This window comes from Sorex fumeus, unplaced genomic scaffold (assembly GCF_029834395.1).
Source record: "Sorex fumeus unplaced genomic scaffold, SorFum_2.1 ptg000072l, whole genome shotgun sequence".
Taxonomy (NCBI): domain Eukaryota; kingdom Metazoa; phylum Chordata; class Mammalia; order Eulipotyphla; family Soricidae; genus Sorex; species Sorex fumeus.
Genome location: NW_026606129.1, coordinates 59,793,092 through 59,805,321, shown reverse-complemented (window position 1 = coordinate 59,805,321; position 12,230 = coordinate 59,793,092).

The window sequence follows — 12,230 nt, the reverse complement described above, 5'->3', positions numbered from 1 at the left end:
ATGCATTGAGATGTGAGGAGAAGGAAAACAGAAAAGGGAAGGAAGCAAGAATAAAATCTTTTATTTCAACTTATGACATGTATGGGTTAGCCAATTATCTAATGCTTAATGTCACTGGGAAAAAAATGTCAGGCCCAACTCTCAGCCAGTATCCTCTTACCCAATTTACACCAGATTTTTTTCTCTTAAGGAAAGGCAAACAAATATTAATATTATTCTAACAAAAGCATCATTAGAAAAACAAATATCAGGCATTGCACAATAAACTTTATCAGTAGCCAACTGAAGATGGATTTTAAACTTTGGTTTTAGGGAATTATTTGTGCTGCTCTTTCCTCTCATTAATGCAGACATTAAAAAATTAACTATATCTGCAAAATGTGCTTTTGTGAAAGAGTCATGAAGGCTTAATTAAGAATTTAACTGTGAATGTTGCTATGAAAGAATTACAATTGTGTCTAATAGGAAAGGTTTTAAATTTTCCCCTGTCTGGTTTATTCATTTTTTAGGTAAAATTATGATAATCAGGTATTATATGCCAGATTACACAAATGAATAGCATGAATGTAGATTTCTTTAAAACTATCATATACTACAACTTTCTTTCTATCAAATTTAGTAAAATTGCAGATCATACATATTAATGAGGTTTTATCACCATTTAAACTTGCCAACTAACTGTAGACAATCATTCTGAAAATACAGTTCTACATTCAAGCAACCTTAATACTGCCAGCAAATCCACCAATAGAGTGTACATTTATTATTTTAAATGACAATAAACCACCCAGTGTAGTGCCACCAAGGATTTCTATAGGACTCTTGTCTCTTTCAGGAAGTGTTATAGGTACAGGCTTCCTTTGTGTTATGTTTGGAAATCCTCCTGTGTTCCCCTATAGTGAATTGTCTTTCTTCCCCAAAGTACCTCACACTATTTCGAATGGTTAACTATGAATTTATATGCAATGGTCATGTCTTTCCCCGAGTAAACAATGATATTCCAATATTAAGGAGTTACTGAAAATGTAGACACGGAGAGGACTTGGATACTCCTGGAAATACTTAGGGCTTACACTTGATTTTGTGCTCAGAGATCACTCCAGAGAGTTCTCATTTGACCATATGTAGTGCTAGGTATTGGACCAGGTTTGGTTGAATGTAAGGCAAGCGTTTTAACCCCTGGACTGTCTCACTGCTCCAAATGCAACTTACATTGCACACTAATTAGATTATAATTTATATTTAAACATATTTGGCTGTAAACAACATAACATTCTATTCTTTATAAAACTAACATGGATGGAATGATCTCATCTAAAGATTAGATTCTAAGATATGTACATGGGCCTAAAATAAAAGAATCTTCATATGTTTCATATCTCTTTCATATCTGTAAAAATCTCTGAGGGGCGGCCGGAAGGAGGCCTGACGGCTCTCCCCTTGGCCGCCCGGATTTGGGAGCCCAGCAGGGGTGGCCTGGGCCATGGGACATACGGCGGATGAAACGAGGGCCAAGTCAGTTGATTGATCAGATGCTGTTTATTCCATTCTCATCCCCGTTCACTCTCTCTTTCTTTCCTGGCCCCTGATCTGGAACCCCTTTTTCTTCTGGTTCTGAATCTGGATCCCGATCCCCCAGCCCACTCTTACAGTCTAGTTAAATCCCCAAAACCTAGGGGTTGGGGTTTACATATAGGTGTGGTCACAATCACGGTCACTGTCACTGTCGTCCTGTTGTTCATCGATTTGCTCGAGCAACCCAGTAATGTCTCCATTATGATATTTGTTACTGTGTTTGGCATATCAAATACGTAGTTTTCCAGGCTTTGCCACGCAGACGAAATATTCTCAGTAGCAATAGGGGTAAATTTCTTTACCTCGAGGACAGATTCTCTTTCATCAGGGCGACCCACCCAAGGGTGGAATCCCATGGGTGTGTTTCTGCTCTCCTTGTCCAACAAGCATATAAGCATTCATAATATTAAATTAATCATTTTGTATGGACACAGTAAGAGATGCATTAAACTTATAGAATTGCTCTCCTTGGGTCATCCTGATCTCAGACTACAGTGCTCAGGCTAGATTAGTCTTTCCTATCCCTAGCAGGGTCCTAGTCTCATCGTTACTTTTGAATCATAACAACATTTGTCCATGATCAAGCTCTAAAATTATAGTTAAGAAATGTGGCACTTTGGCCAGGACCATCTTGATGCCAGGGTAGCACATAGTTTACCGCTTGCCGTGATTCCATTCAGTCCCTCATTGGAACCCTGCTTTGGGGGGCGCTAGGAAGTGAGGGCAACTGAGGATTAAGTTGAGAAAGCTGATGCCCAGGAATGAATAATATTCGAAGCCAATTAAATCCCAAATTACAAAAGCATAATATTAATTGTCTTCTTGTGTCTATACAAAAGGACATTGCTTTAAACTATTCAAAAGACACAAGGAGAAGAGATAGGCAATATTAACTTACAAGTTCAATGTCCTAGAAAGATCTGACCTTACAAATTAATAGAATCTGATTAGGGGAAGAAGCTGATTAACTCTTTGGGGAAGAGAGCATAGAGAAGTGGTTACAGATAAACAAAAGAATGGGAGTGACTCCGGAGCACTTTGATGGGTGTGACCCAATAAACCTAAGCTCCTTGTGGCAAGGGAGAAAGGACAAAGCAATGTTATCCTACACATATCAATTGTGTCAATGTTTTTATTTCTCTCAGTAGCTTTATACTAGCATCTTTAATATGTTAGCTAATGATATAGTGCTACTACTATTTTTCATATATCATTGCTTTTTATGGGTCTGGGTTTTGTGTTGTTGTTTGTTTATTTTTGGACCCATATCTTTTGTGGTGCTCAGGGATTACTCTTGGCTCAGTGCTCAGATATCACTCCTGGAGGTGCTTAGGGGAACACATGTGGTGCCATGGATCAAACCAGGATCATCTCTGTGAAAGATAAGCCCCTTCACTCCAATGCTGTATCTCTACTCCAAACATTGGGGTTCTGTTTTTGTTTCAGTTTTTGGTCAATTATTTCTTAGCACTATCTCAGAGAAATGCAATGTGTATTTGGTCAACCCACCCCAGTTTTGGAAATTGACTATGACCAAATATTCTAAGTCCCTGTCTGGATAATCTGTATAATACCATTTTATTATTATCAATAAGAAGAAATGCTCTCCAGTTATCAACATTGCCCCTATAATGCATACAGTTCAGCAGTATTCTGAGAATAAGATCTTGTCTTCTGTTTACTCATCCCCTCCCAATTAAGTCGGACTTATTTTTCACAGTTTTACTCATTCCTACAGTCACAACCTATCATCTATCTACTACCGCTAGTTTATTCTCTATACCATAGCCAGAATATCCTTTATATGATTGTTAATATACAGAAAACTGTATTCCTGACACAATATTCTATGAAGTCTTCCCACCACATTGGGAAAGTACTTAACACACTCTATGAGGCTAGGTACACGCTGAATCTAGACTTACTTTCAGGCTTCAGTTCCTTTAACTCTTCCCACAAACACTGGTCTGAGTTTTTCAGTCCCATATTCTCCCAAGTCAATCCAAGAGATTTTTCTGATAAAAGTACTGATTATCAACTTGCATTGACCAATCTGGCAATCTTGCATTACATGTACTCCTGAGCACTAAAATACAGTTAGTCTTATTGACCTGTGTTGTAAGTATAAAATACTTATCAAATTTTGAAATTGTAGTATGAAGAAATTAATGAAAAATCTTATTGAGTCTCTCAATAAGTTTATGAAAATAAAAATATGCTAGGTATAATATATTAAATATAATAAATTATAGAAATTTGTCTCACCTGTTTCACACTTTAAAAGCGTGGGTATGAGAATTTTTAATGATATGGTTAACATCTGTAGACCTGACTCTCAAAGACTGAGGCTTAGAACTTCCTGGAAAACTGAATATGCAAACTAATAGGTAAAATCCATGATTTCTTACCCTCTTAATTGAGGGTGTTTGGGCAAAATCCAGAGCATTTTCGTTTTTAAAACTCCGGTTTAAAAAAAAAACATAATCAACCAGATTTAAGAATTACTGAAAGTTTGCACACAAATAATGCACTAGTATTGTTTTGTTTGGATTTTGGGTTTGGAGACACACTTGTGGTACTCAGGGTTTACTCCTGGCTTTGTGCTCAGGCATCATTCCTGGTGGGGCTCAGGAAACCATATGTGGTGCAGACACTGAACCCAAGAAAGTTACATTCAATCTCCCTATCATCTGTATTATGACTCCAGCACACTCATCTAGGTCTCTCTCTCTCTCTCTCTCTCTCTCTCTCTCTCTCTCTCTCTCCCTCTCTCTCTCTCATTTTCACTTTTCTATAAATTTTAAAGTTATTTTTTATAATTTTACATTAATTATTCTGAATTATCTAGGACATGTATTTCAAGTGCTGCCTTACCTTCACATTTTAAGTTGATTCAACAAAACAATTACCACCAAAATCCAGTCAGAAGGTCAATATAATAGTTTATGACTAACAAATACATTTCTCCTAAAAGCAATGGTTCTCTTTCGTGTTGCACAAATTTTCAACTTTGAAGTAGAGAACAATGCTACAGAATCCCCCATGTACCTTCAAATTAATTTTGCAACTGAGCTAGAACAGGAAAAGAATTGAAAAATTGTTCAGAAATTACCATGAAATGATTGAACTAGGGATTTTTATTTATGAAATAAGCATAGCTATTTTTTTAAAAAACTTCCCTGGGAATTTCAGATAGTAATTTCAGCATGCTTGGCATTTTTCTTTGTCTTGAGAATGAGCTAAGTCCATCTTCTATCTTAGTTCCTGGTCCTGAGTTCTGGGTCAGGAATCCATTGAGCTAAAAGCAGAAGAGGAAAAAAAATTGTAGAAATGTTACTGAAATTCATGCAGAGGTCCTTCTCTACTCAGAAATGTTAGTAGAATTACCAGAAGAATCAGGAGATAGCTCCAATTATTTTGTGTGTGTGGTTTTATAGTCATGGTCACATGTTTTAAATGTGTTGCATAGAACCTTCTCGAAATGTCTTCCCTTCCTGCTCTTCAATGAGTTTCTTTCCTATAATGCAGAAGTTCAAAAAAAAATCAAGTATTTAGATTGCTTTATAAGTCCAAATTCTAGTTAGATACTGGATGAGAGTTTTTCTTGATAAGAAAAAAGAAGAAACGAAGGAAATCATCTAGTTCTTATCTTCCAAAATACATCATTAGTTTACACTGTTGTATTCATCAGGATGCTAATGCTCAAGTACCAGGAGGAAGAAATCAGTATCATAATCACAAATACAGACAATAAAGTAATTCTTTCAGACCACAAAATATTTTATACTCTGATAATCAGAAGTGCCCACAAGAAGTCTTTAACACCAATCTAACTTTTCTGTAGATCAGCATGAAGTACACCACCTGACAGATTAAAATGGCCCACGTTTTATATAGCTGGAGAATGCCACCAACCATCTCCTGAATATTTTCTGGTATCTAAAGCTTGATTTCTCTATCCAGATTTCCTGTGAGAAACTATATTTTTCTTAGTTTTCTGCCCCTTTTAAGTTATCTGTTGATGTGTGACTTATTTCTAGGGCCTTGGGATAGAGGCTAAAATATTTTCTAGAACTCCAATATTCTGATTTATGTATCTTTGTGTAAAAAAATCATTTGAGCAGCATTCCCATAGAACTGCGGTGATTTCCCCCCAGTCCAGATCAAGAAATTCCAGTTATATTTTCTTAAATCAAACTCATTATATACATTTGTATACTCAAGATTTATAATGGATTGAGTGTTGGGTATTTTCAGTGCTTCATTATTTTCACTTAAAGTAGGAGTATCTGCCATCAATTCAATAAAGTGAAATTATATATATAAAAGAATCAGTACTTATTGATATTTTTAGGTCCCAAAGGAGAGTGATGTAAATATGAGACAACCATTTGAATATGTCTAGCTTTAAATCCTCCATCACATAGAATTTAAAAGTCTATCAGTGTTGATAATCAGAGAAAAATGCACATACTTTAATAGCACCTCTCCTTCCCTTCATTTTGTATCATCATTGCAATGATCAATGATCACTTTGTTATAATGTGCATACTCTTGATAACAGTGCTTGCCAGAAGATGCTCACATCAACTGTGTGCATGCATTTGTGCTTTCCCGGGGTCATGCTTATTCTGGCTGTATGTATAAATAGATACATTCTGGTTGTAGTGTTCGCTGGATTTCACACTTTAGTTGCAGTGCATGCTTGTATCTGATTATGTGCCGGTCATCTCACACTTGTAGCACCAGGCATCTCAGACAAGACAATCCCCTGGACTGTGCTTGGTGAATGTTGATGGCAGCTGGGGATCTAACTCAGGGGTTCAGACTTACAAAGCAGGTGCTGTTAGTCACTGAGCCCTTCTCTAAAAACAACTCTAAAACCATGCTTCAGTATAATTTTATTTGAATTGAGTCATTGTGATGTTTAAGAGAAACTTTAGTAGGTTTAGTATAGGATGTCTAGTAGGTTAATATGTAACCCTGGAGAAGTTCTGTAAAATTGAGGATTGTAGCCTACGAACAATCTATTTGTCTAAAAATAAATGGCTTGAATATTAAATGAAGTATGTAGAAACTAAGTAGAAAGGCCTATGTCCATCTGCAGCTCCTTGGCCACACACGGTAAAGAGGAATTAAGGGCTGTAATCCCTAATCAAAAAGTTTTATACCAAGTGACTTCATGCCAGGCCTGAAATAAAATGTCACAAAAGGTTTTAGAAGAATATAGGTATGATATAGGGCTGGAGTGATAGCACAGCGGTAGGGCGTTCACCTTACAAGCGGCCAACATAGCCGACCCGAGTTCGATTCCTCCGCCCCTCTCGGAGAGCCCGGCAAGTTACCGAGAGTATTTGATATGCCAGACACAGTAACAACAAAGTCTCCAATGGAGACGTTACTGGGCCCGCTCGAGCAAATCGACGATCAATGGGAGGGCCTTATTATAGGTATGGTTGGACATATAAAATCTAGTAACCTCTAGAACAAAGAAGAATTTATTGTAATCAAAATTAAATACACTGATATTAAAATATATACTAGAATGGAATCAAGGATTTTTTTAATGGCAGTAAAATTCTGGCTTCCACTTCCATTGATCAATTTTCGAATTTACTACTACATTGTTACAATATGTACTTATTAGTGCTTTACATGTGTTACAACAAAAGGTTTATTTAGTCAAGAAAATATAAACTTTATAGCGTTGAGTATTTACTTCCTGAGGAGAAAGTGTGATAACTGTTTACCTCTACAAGTTATTCTTAAAGGTAAATAATCTACACTTACTGACAATCTACACTATGCCAAGACATTTATAAGCATCATTTAGTTAACTCTTAAATACTTCCTGTGATACAGGTATTGCCATCACTATTTTGAAAATTAAGGAGACACAAAGTTGATTGGGTAACTTGTCCAAGATCATTTACCTGAAACTAGTATTGGCAGAAATGTAAGCCATATCTTTTATGACTTAAGACTTAAGTCCTGTATTTTTTAAACTTGTTTCTATGCCCACTGCAGACAAGTCTTTAGAATTCTAAAATGATAACCCCTGAAAAGATGTATCTTGTCAAACTGTCCATGTGGTATGATCCACACTTTGGAGAATTAAAGAAAAAATCCCAAACCTGAAAAATATTTTATGGTTCCAATGTCTTCAAAATTCTGGTTCTTATACTTCAGAGCAAAACAACACTCCTAGTTTCAAGCAAATAATGTTTCTTTTAAGTTAGCAGAAGCAAGAATGGTGTTATTTTGTGTGTGTGTGTGTGTATGTGTGTCTCTGTGTGTGTGTGTGTGTATTCACTGGTTTCTTTTTAACAACATGGTCAGATGGTCACAAGAGCTTTGCCAGAATCTGGGTTTAAAACTTTATTTAAACTTCTCTTTATTTCTAGTTTATTTCAGCTTTTCAAACATGAGTCCATTTTCTCTTCCCTCTAGAGACATTTGCGAAACTAATCCTAACACTCAATGACCATGTAAATATTATTGAAGGAAGATTGTGTCTTTTTTTTACTTGTCATTTGAACCCGTTTAAAATCCATTTTACTGACTTTCACTGCATCTGAAAATTACCATTTCCTAAAAGATTTCTGAATATTAACACCACACCATTACCTGAAAATTATTCCAAGCATCTACAAAACAACAAAAACTAGTTTTAGTCATATGATTTTTAGGATCCTCTTTGCTTGATATTCATCATACAAAAAATAAATCAATACTATTTGTGTATCAATCAGTATTGATAGTATACTATAAAAATTCAAAGAAATATTATTTAACAGTCATGCAACAACATTTAAAATATTCACTGTAATAAAGGAAAATAAACAAATCTCAAAAGAGCTTTAAAAATTATAAATTTAAAGGAAAAGATTCTGGAAGGATATAAACTGTAAGTAATCATTGTTCAAAAATAAGAGTGCTTCATTTTTCTTCTTTGTAATTTATTTTAATAAATAGCATGTAAGACTTTGGAAGCAGAAGATGATATTTATGAATTTTAATTATTTTTTCATAAACATATATTACTTTACATGTCATTTTTGTCTTCATAACCAGAAAAACTACCTTCTCATTTTGCTCAGAGGTAGGCAAAATGGTGTTAGTAATGATTGTTTATATGAAGATATGAAGATTAAGTAATTTCCTAATAGTTTCCAAGAAGAAGAGGTCAAAGTGAAATTTAACCCTGTGGCTCAAATGCTTTGTTATTTCTATAACCTCTCCATAAGCAGATGTGATAACATTTTTTCACTCCAAGTACATCATTCCCATTTATTACAACTTCTACCAATATTTAAATATTATCAGATATGGCAAATGATGTGGTTACACTTTTCCATCTCTCTATCAATTTCAAAACAGTGGTGATAGAAGATATCACAAATAAATCACAATAATATGTACTACTGGCACAAGTCACAACTTCATAATTGTTCTCAACCTACTTCTGCAAACAGCTACTTGTCAATTTAGTTTGGCACATTAATCACCTAAAAGATTACCGAAAAGATCTAAAAAGAGTACTTGAAAGACCATGAAGGCATGAGGGATGGTGTATCACACTGCGTGCCATCAGCAATTATGTATAGAATTCAACTACCTTTCACATTTATTCATCTCACCATCTGAGACATATTAGATGCTGGGATAAGGTAAAAGGGACTAAGAATTAATCTTTCCTTCAGAGGAAATTTTATTAGTGGGGACATTTTATTAGTGGGGACTAAGATATTCAAAATAAATCAATAAATAACCTGCCTGGGGGAGAATTCAGAGAGTTATGCCCAGAGAAAGTCAAAAGCATTTACAGATGGCAAGACTGTCCCTACAAAAGGGATACATAAAAAAGCTTTATGAAGTGGCTAGCATTTGAGCTAGGCTTTGCAAATGACCATGTGTATAAGGAGGAGGAGAAAGATATAAGAAACATAAAAAGATATAAGAAACAAAATTTAGATATAAGAAACATAAAAAAATTAAATAGAAAAATATAGGAATATATAAAGAACAGTAACTAATTTGTTTTGGGAGTATGAAATGATTCAGAATAATAGGAATATGAGAAGGAAATTAGGGTCAGAGTAGAAGAACTGAATGTCAAGGTAAGTAGTTTACTTAAGGGCTTACTTACGAGATAAACGCAGAGTGATGACTTTGAGAAGGTTGGTATTATGATGAAAATTAACAAGCTTTCAAAGGCATCATTTAGCCACATATGAATGGAAATAGATCTAAAACTCACAGAAAATCACAAAAATATGTGCAACTTCCAACCCCAGGTTTGAATCTCTTAGTGTGATTTATAGATGGCAAAAAGAACTAAATACTTCTGACTAGTTTTAGTAACTGCTTCTTACTCCAGTACTCAGAATCTGCAGTGATATGACCTGGAGGGACAAGGCTTCAACTGAAGGGAAGATAAAATATGGTCATTTGAGTAAGAGAAACCAGGAACACAAATGCAACCAGCTTGCTTCTTCAGATACAAGACAAGAACACCAAGAATTCTCCTTGCTTCACTGGAGTTGGAGTGTAATTTATCTGCCATCCCGGGGTTTCAACATCCCTAGTGAGCAAAGAGAAAGAGGAGAGACTTGAGAAGGAGAAAGTGGGGCATTCCATTCTTCAGGAGACTGGGGAGAGAGGACAGACTCCAGAGAACTCGCAACCAGAAATTACTAAACACTTTGTGGATTAGAACTTCTTAGGTGTTTGATAGCTTTTAATTCTTGTGACGACTTTATAGAAAGTATGATCCATACATTACAAATAAATAGGCCCAAACTAGAATCAATGTAAATCAATCTTTTCAGAACTGGGTTATACTGCTCTATGTGGTGCTGGAGTAATCCAGTGGGCAGAAGTAGCATTCAATAAAATTGCAGCGGGGGGAGTACTTTCTACATGCTCATTTGAAGAAGGGAGATTTCCAGGGGTGACTGCTAAGTATTTTTATCCTTCACGGGGACAGTTGTCCAAGTAAGTTTGGAAATCTCTGGTATAAACTAGTGTACCAGTAATAATTTCCTTATGAAAAGAGAAGTTGCTTGACCAACGTTCTAAAGCCAACTGACAAGTGGGTCTTCTCTCTGGTCTGTTTGACTCTTAGGAGAGATTTTCCCACCACACAAGCCATCCTTCAACTTTAAACATCTGCATTGCTGGGGTCTGGGTTCTTGATGACAGGGAGTGGAAGGAGGAGCAGTTATCATGCCTCATTAACTTGCTTTTCACTAACTCCCAAAGTTCCCTTCTTGGGTATTGATTTGAACTTCTGATCTTTTTGAACAATGGATTTATTTCCAAGGAGATTTCCAGCTCAGAATCAAAATAACTTGTCAAACTCTGCTTCTACGTCAGCTACTTTGACACCCTAGAGTAGCCCTGCACTTCTCTGGAAGGTCTTCCTTTGGAGCTGATGCTGCCTACCGTTCTCATCCAGTTTCTGACATGAGTGTGACAGCTATGTGCACCACTCTATTTCTTTTCTGTGTTTTACCTTTCAGCACTGGAGCAATAGCACTGCAGGTAGGGTGTTTGCCTTGCAAGCAACCAACATGGCCAACCTGAGTTCGATTCTTCTGCCTCTCTCGGAGAGCCCGACAAGCTACGGAGAGTATCTCGCCCGCATGGCAAAGCTTGGCAAGGTACCCATGACATATTCGATATGCCAATCACAGTAACAAGTCTCACAATGGAGACATTACTGGGCCCACTCGAGCAAATCGATGAACAACGGGAGGACAGTGACAGTGACAGTTTTACCTTTCCACGCCACAAACCAAATTTCATGACTCTACTTCCTGGCGTGCTCAGTAAAGCCCTCCAAGGAAGCTCTGGGCAGCACAGCTTATCATAGTTCCTTATTGTTTATCTCCTCCATTCTTGATATGCTAAGGGATATACTGTGATTGCTAAAATATTAATGCCATATCCCAGGACATTAAAGTTGGTGAAGGGAAAAGGTACACAGCAATGTCAGCTGGGGAAATGAATAAGCCAGGGAATAGACCATCTTCAGATCCAGAAGCCCAGAAAATATATATCAACCATCCATATAGACAGGGATTGTATTTTCATTGTTACTGTGGTTAATGCAATCCTATCATTGTAACCTCTAACCTTTGGGATCAAAGTGCTCTCTGCCTCGCAACTCTTACATTTCTTCACTTAAGAAAGATAATTCCCTGTAAGGTGTGCAATGGGAAAATTTTTGATGAAAGGTTAGGGGGTCAAAATGAAAGGGCATTTCATGCTTAACCACAGAATACCTGTTAGTGGCATGGCTCCTGGACTCTCTGATGTAATAAAAGCCACAGAGACTTAAGCTCTTTTGTGTTTTTCTCAAAAGTGGAATTATCTTCATTGGTTTCTTTACTTTTAAAATAATTTATACCAATCATAAACATTTCAAGATTATATATTACTTGTCTGATCTACCCCATAATTGAAGTTCATTTACCACTTCAATTACTTTTATATTAACTTTATAGATTACATTACCTTTAATAACATGTTATGACTATAAAGTGCATTTAAGCACAAAGGGATACATGCTTAATTTACTTAATTTCTTATGTTTCATGCTGAATTGTATCTAACACCATATTAAAATCATAGTCTTCTAGTTAAATTAA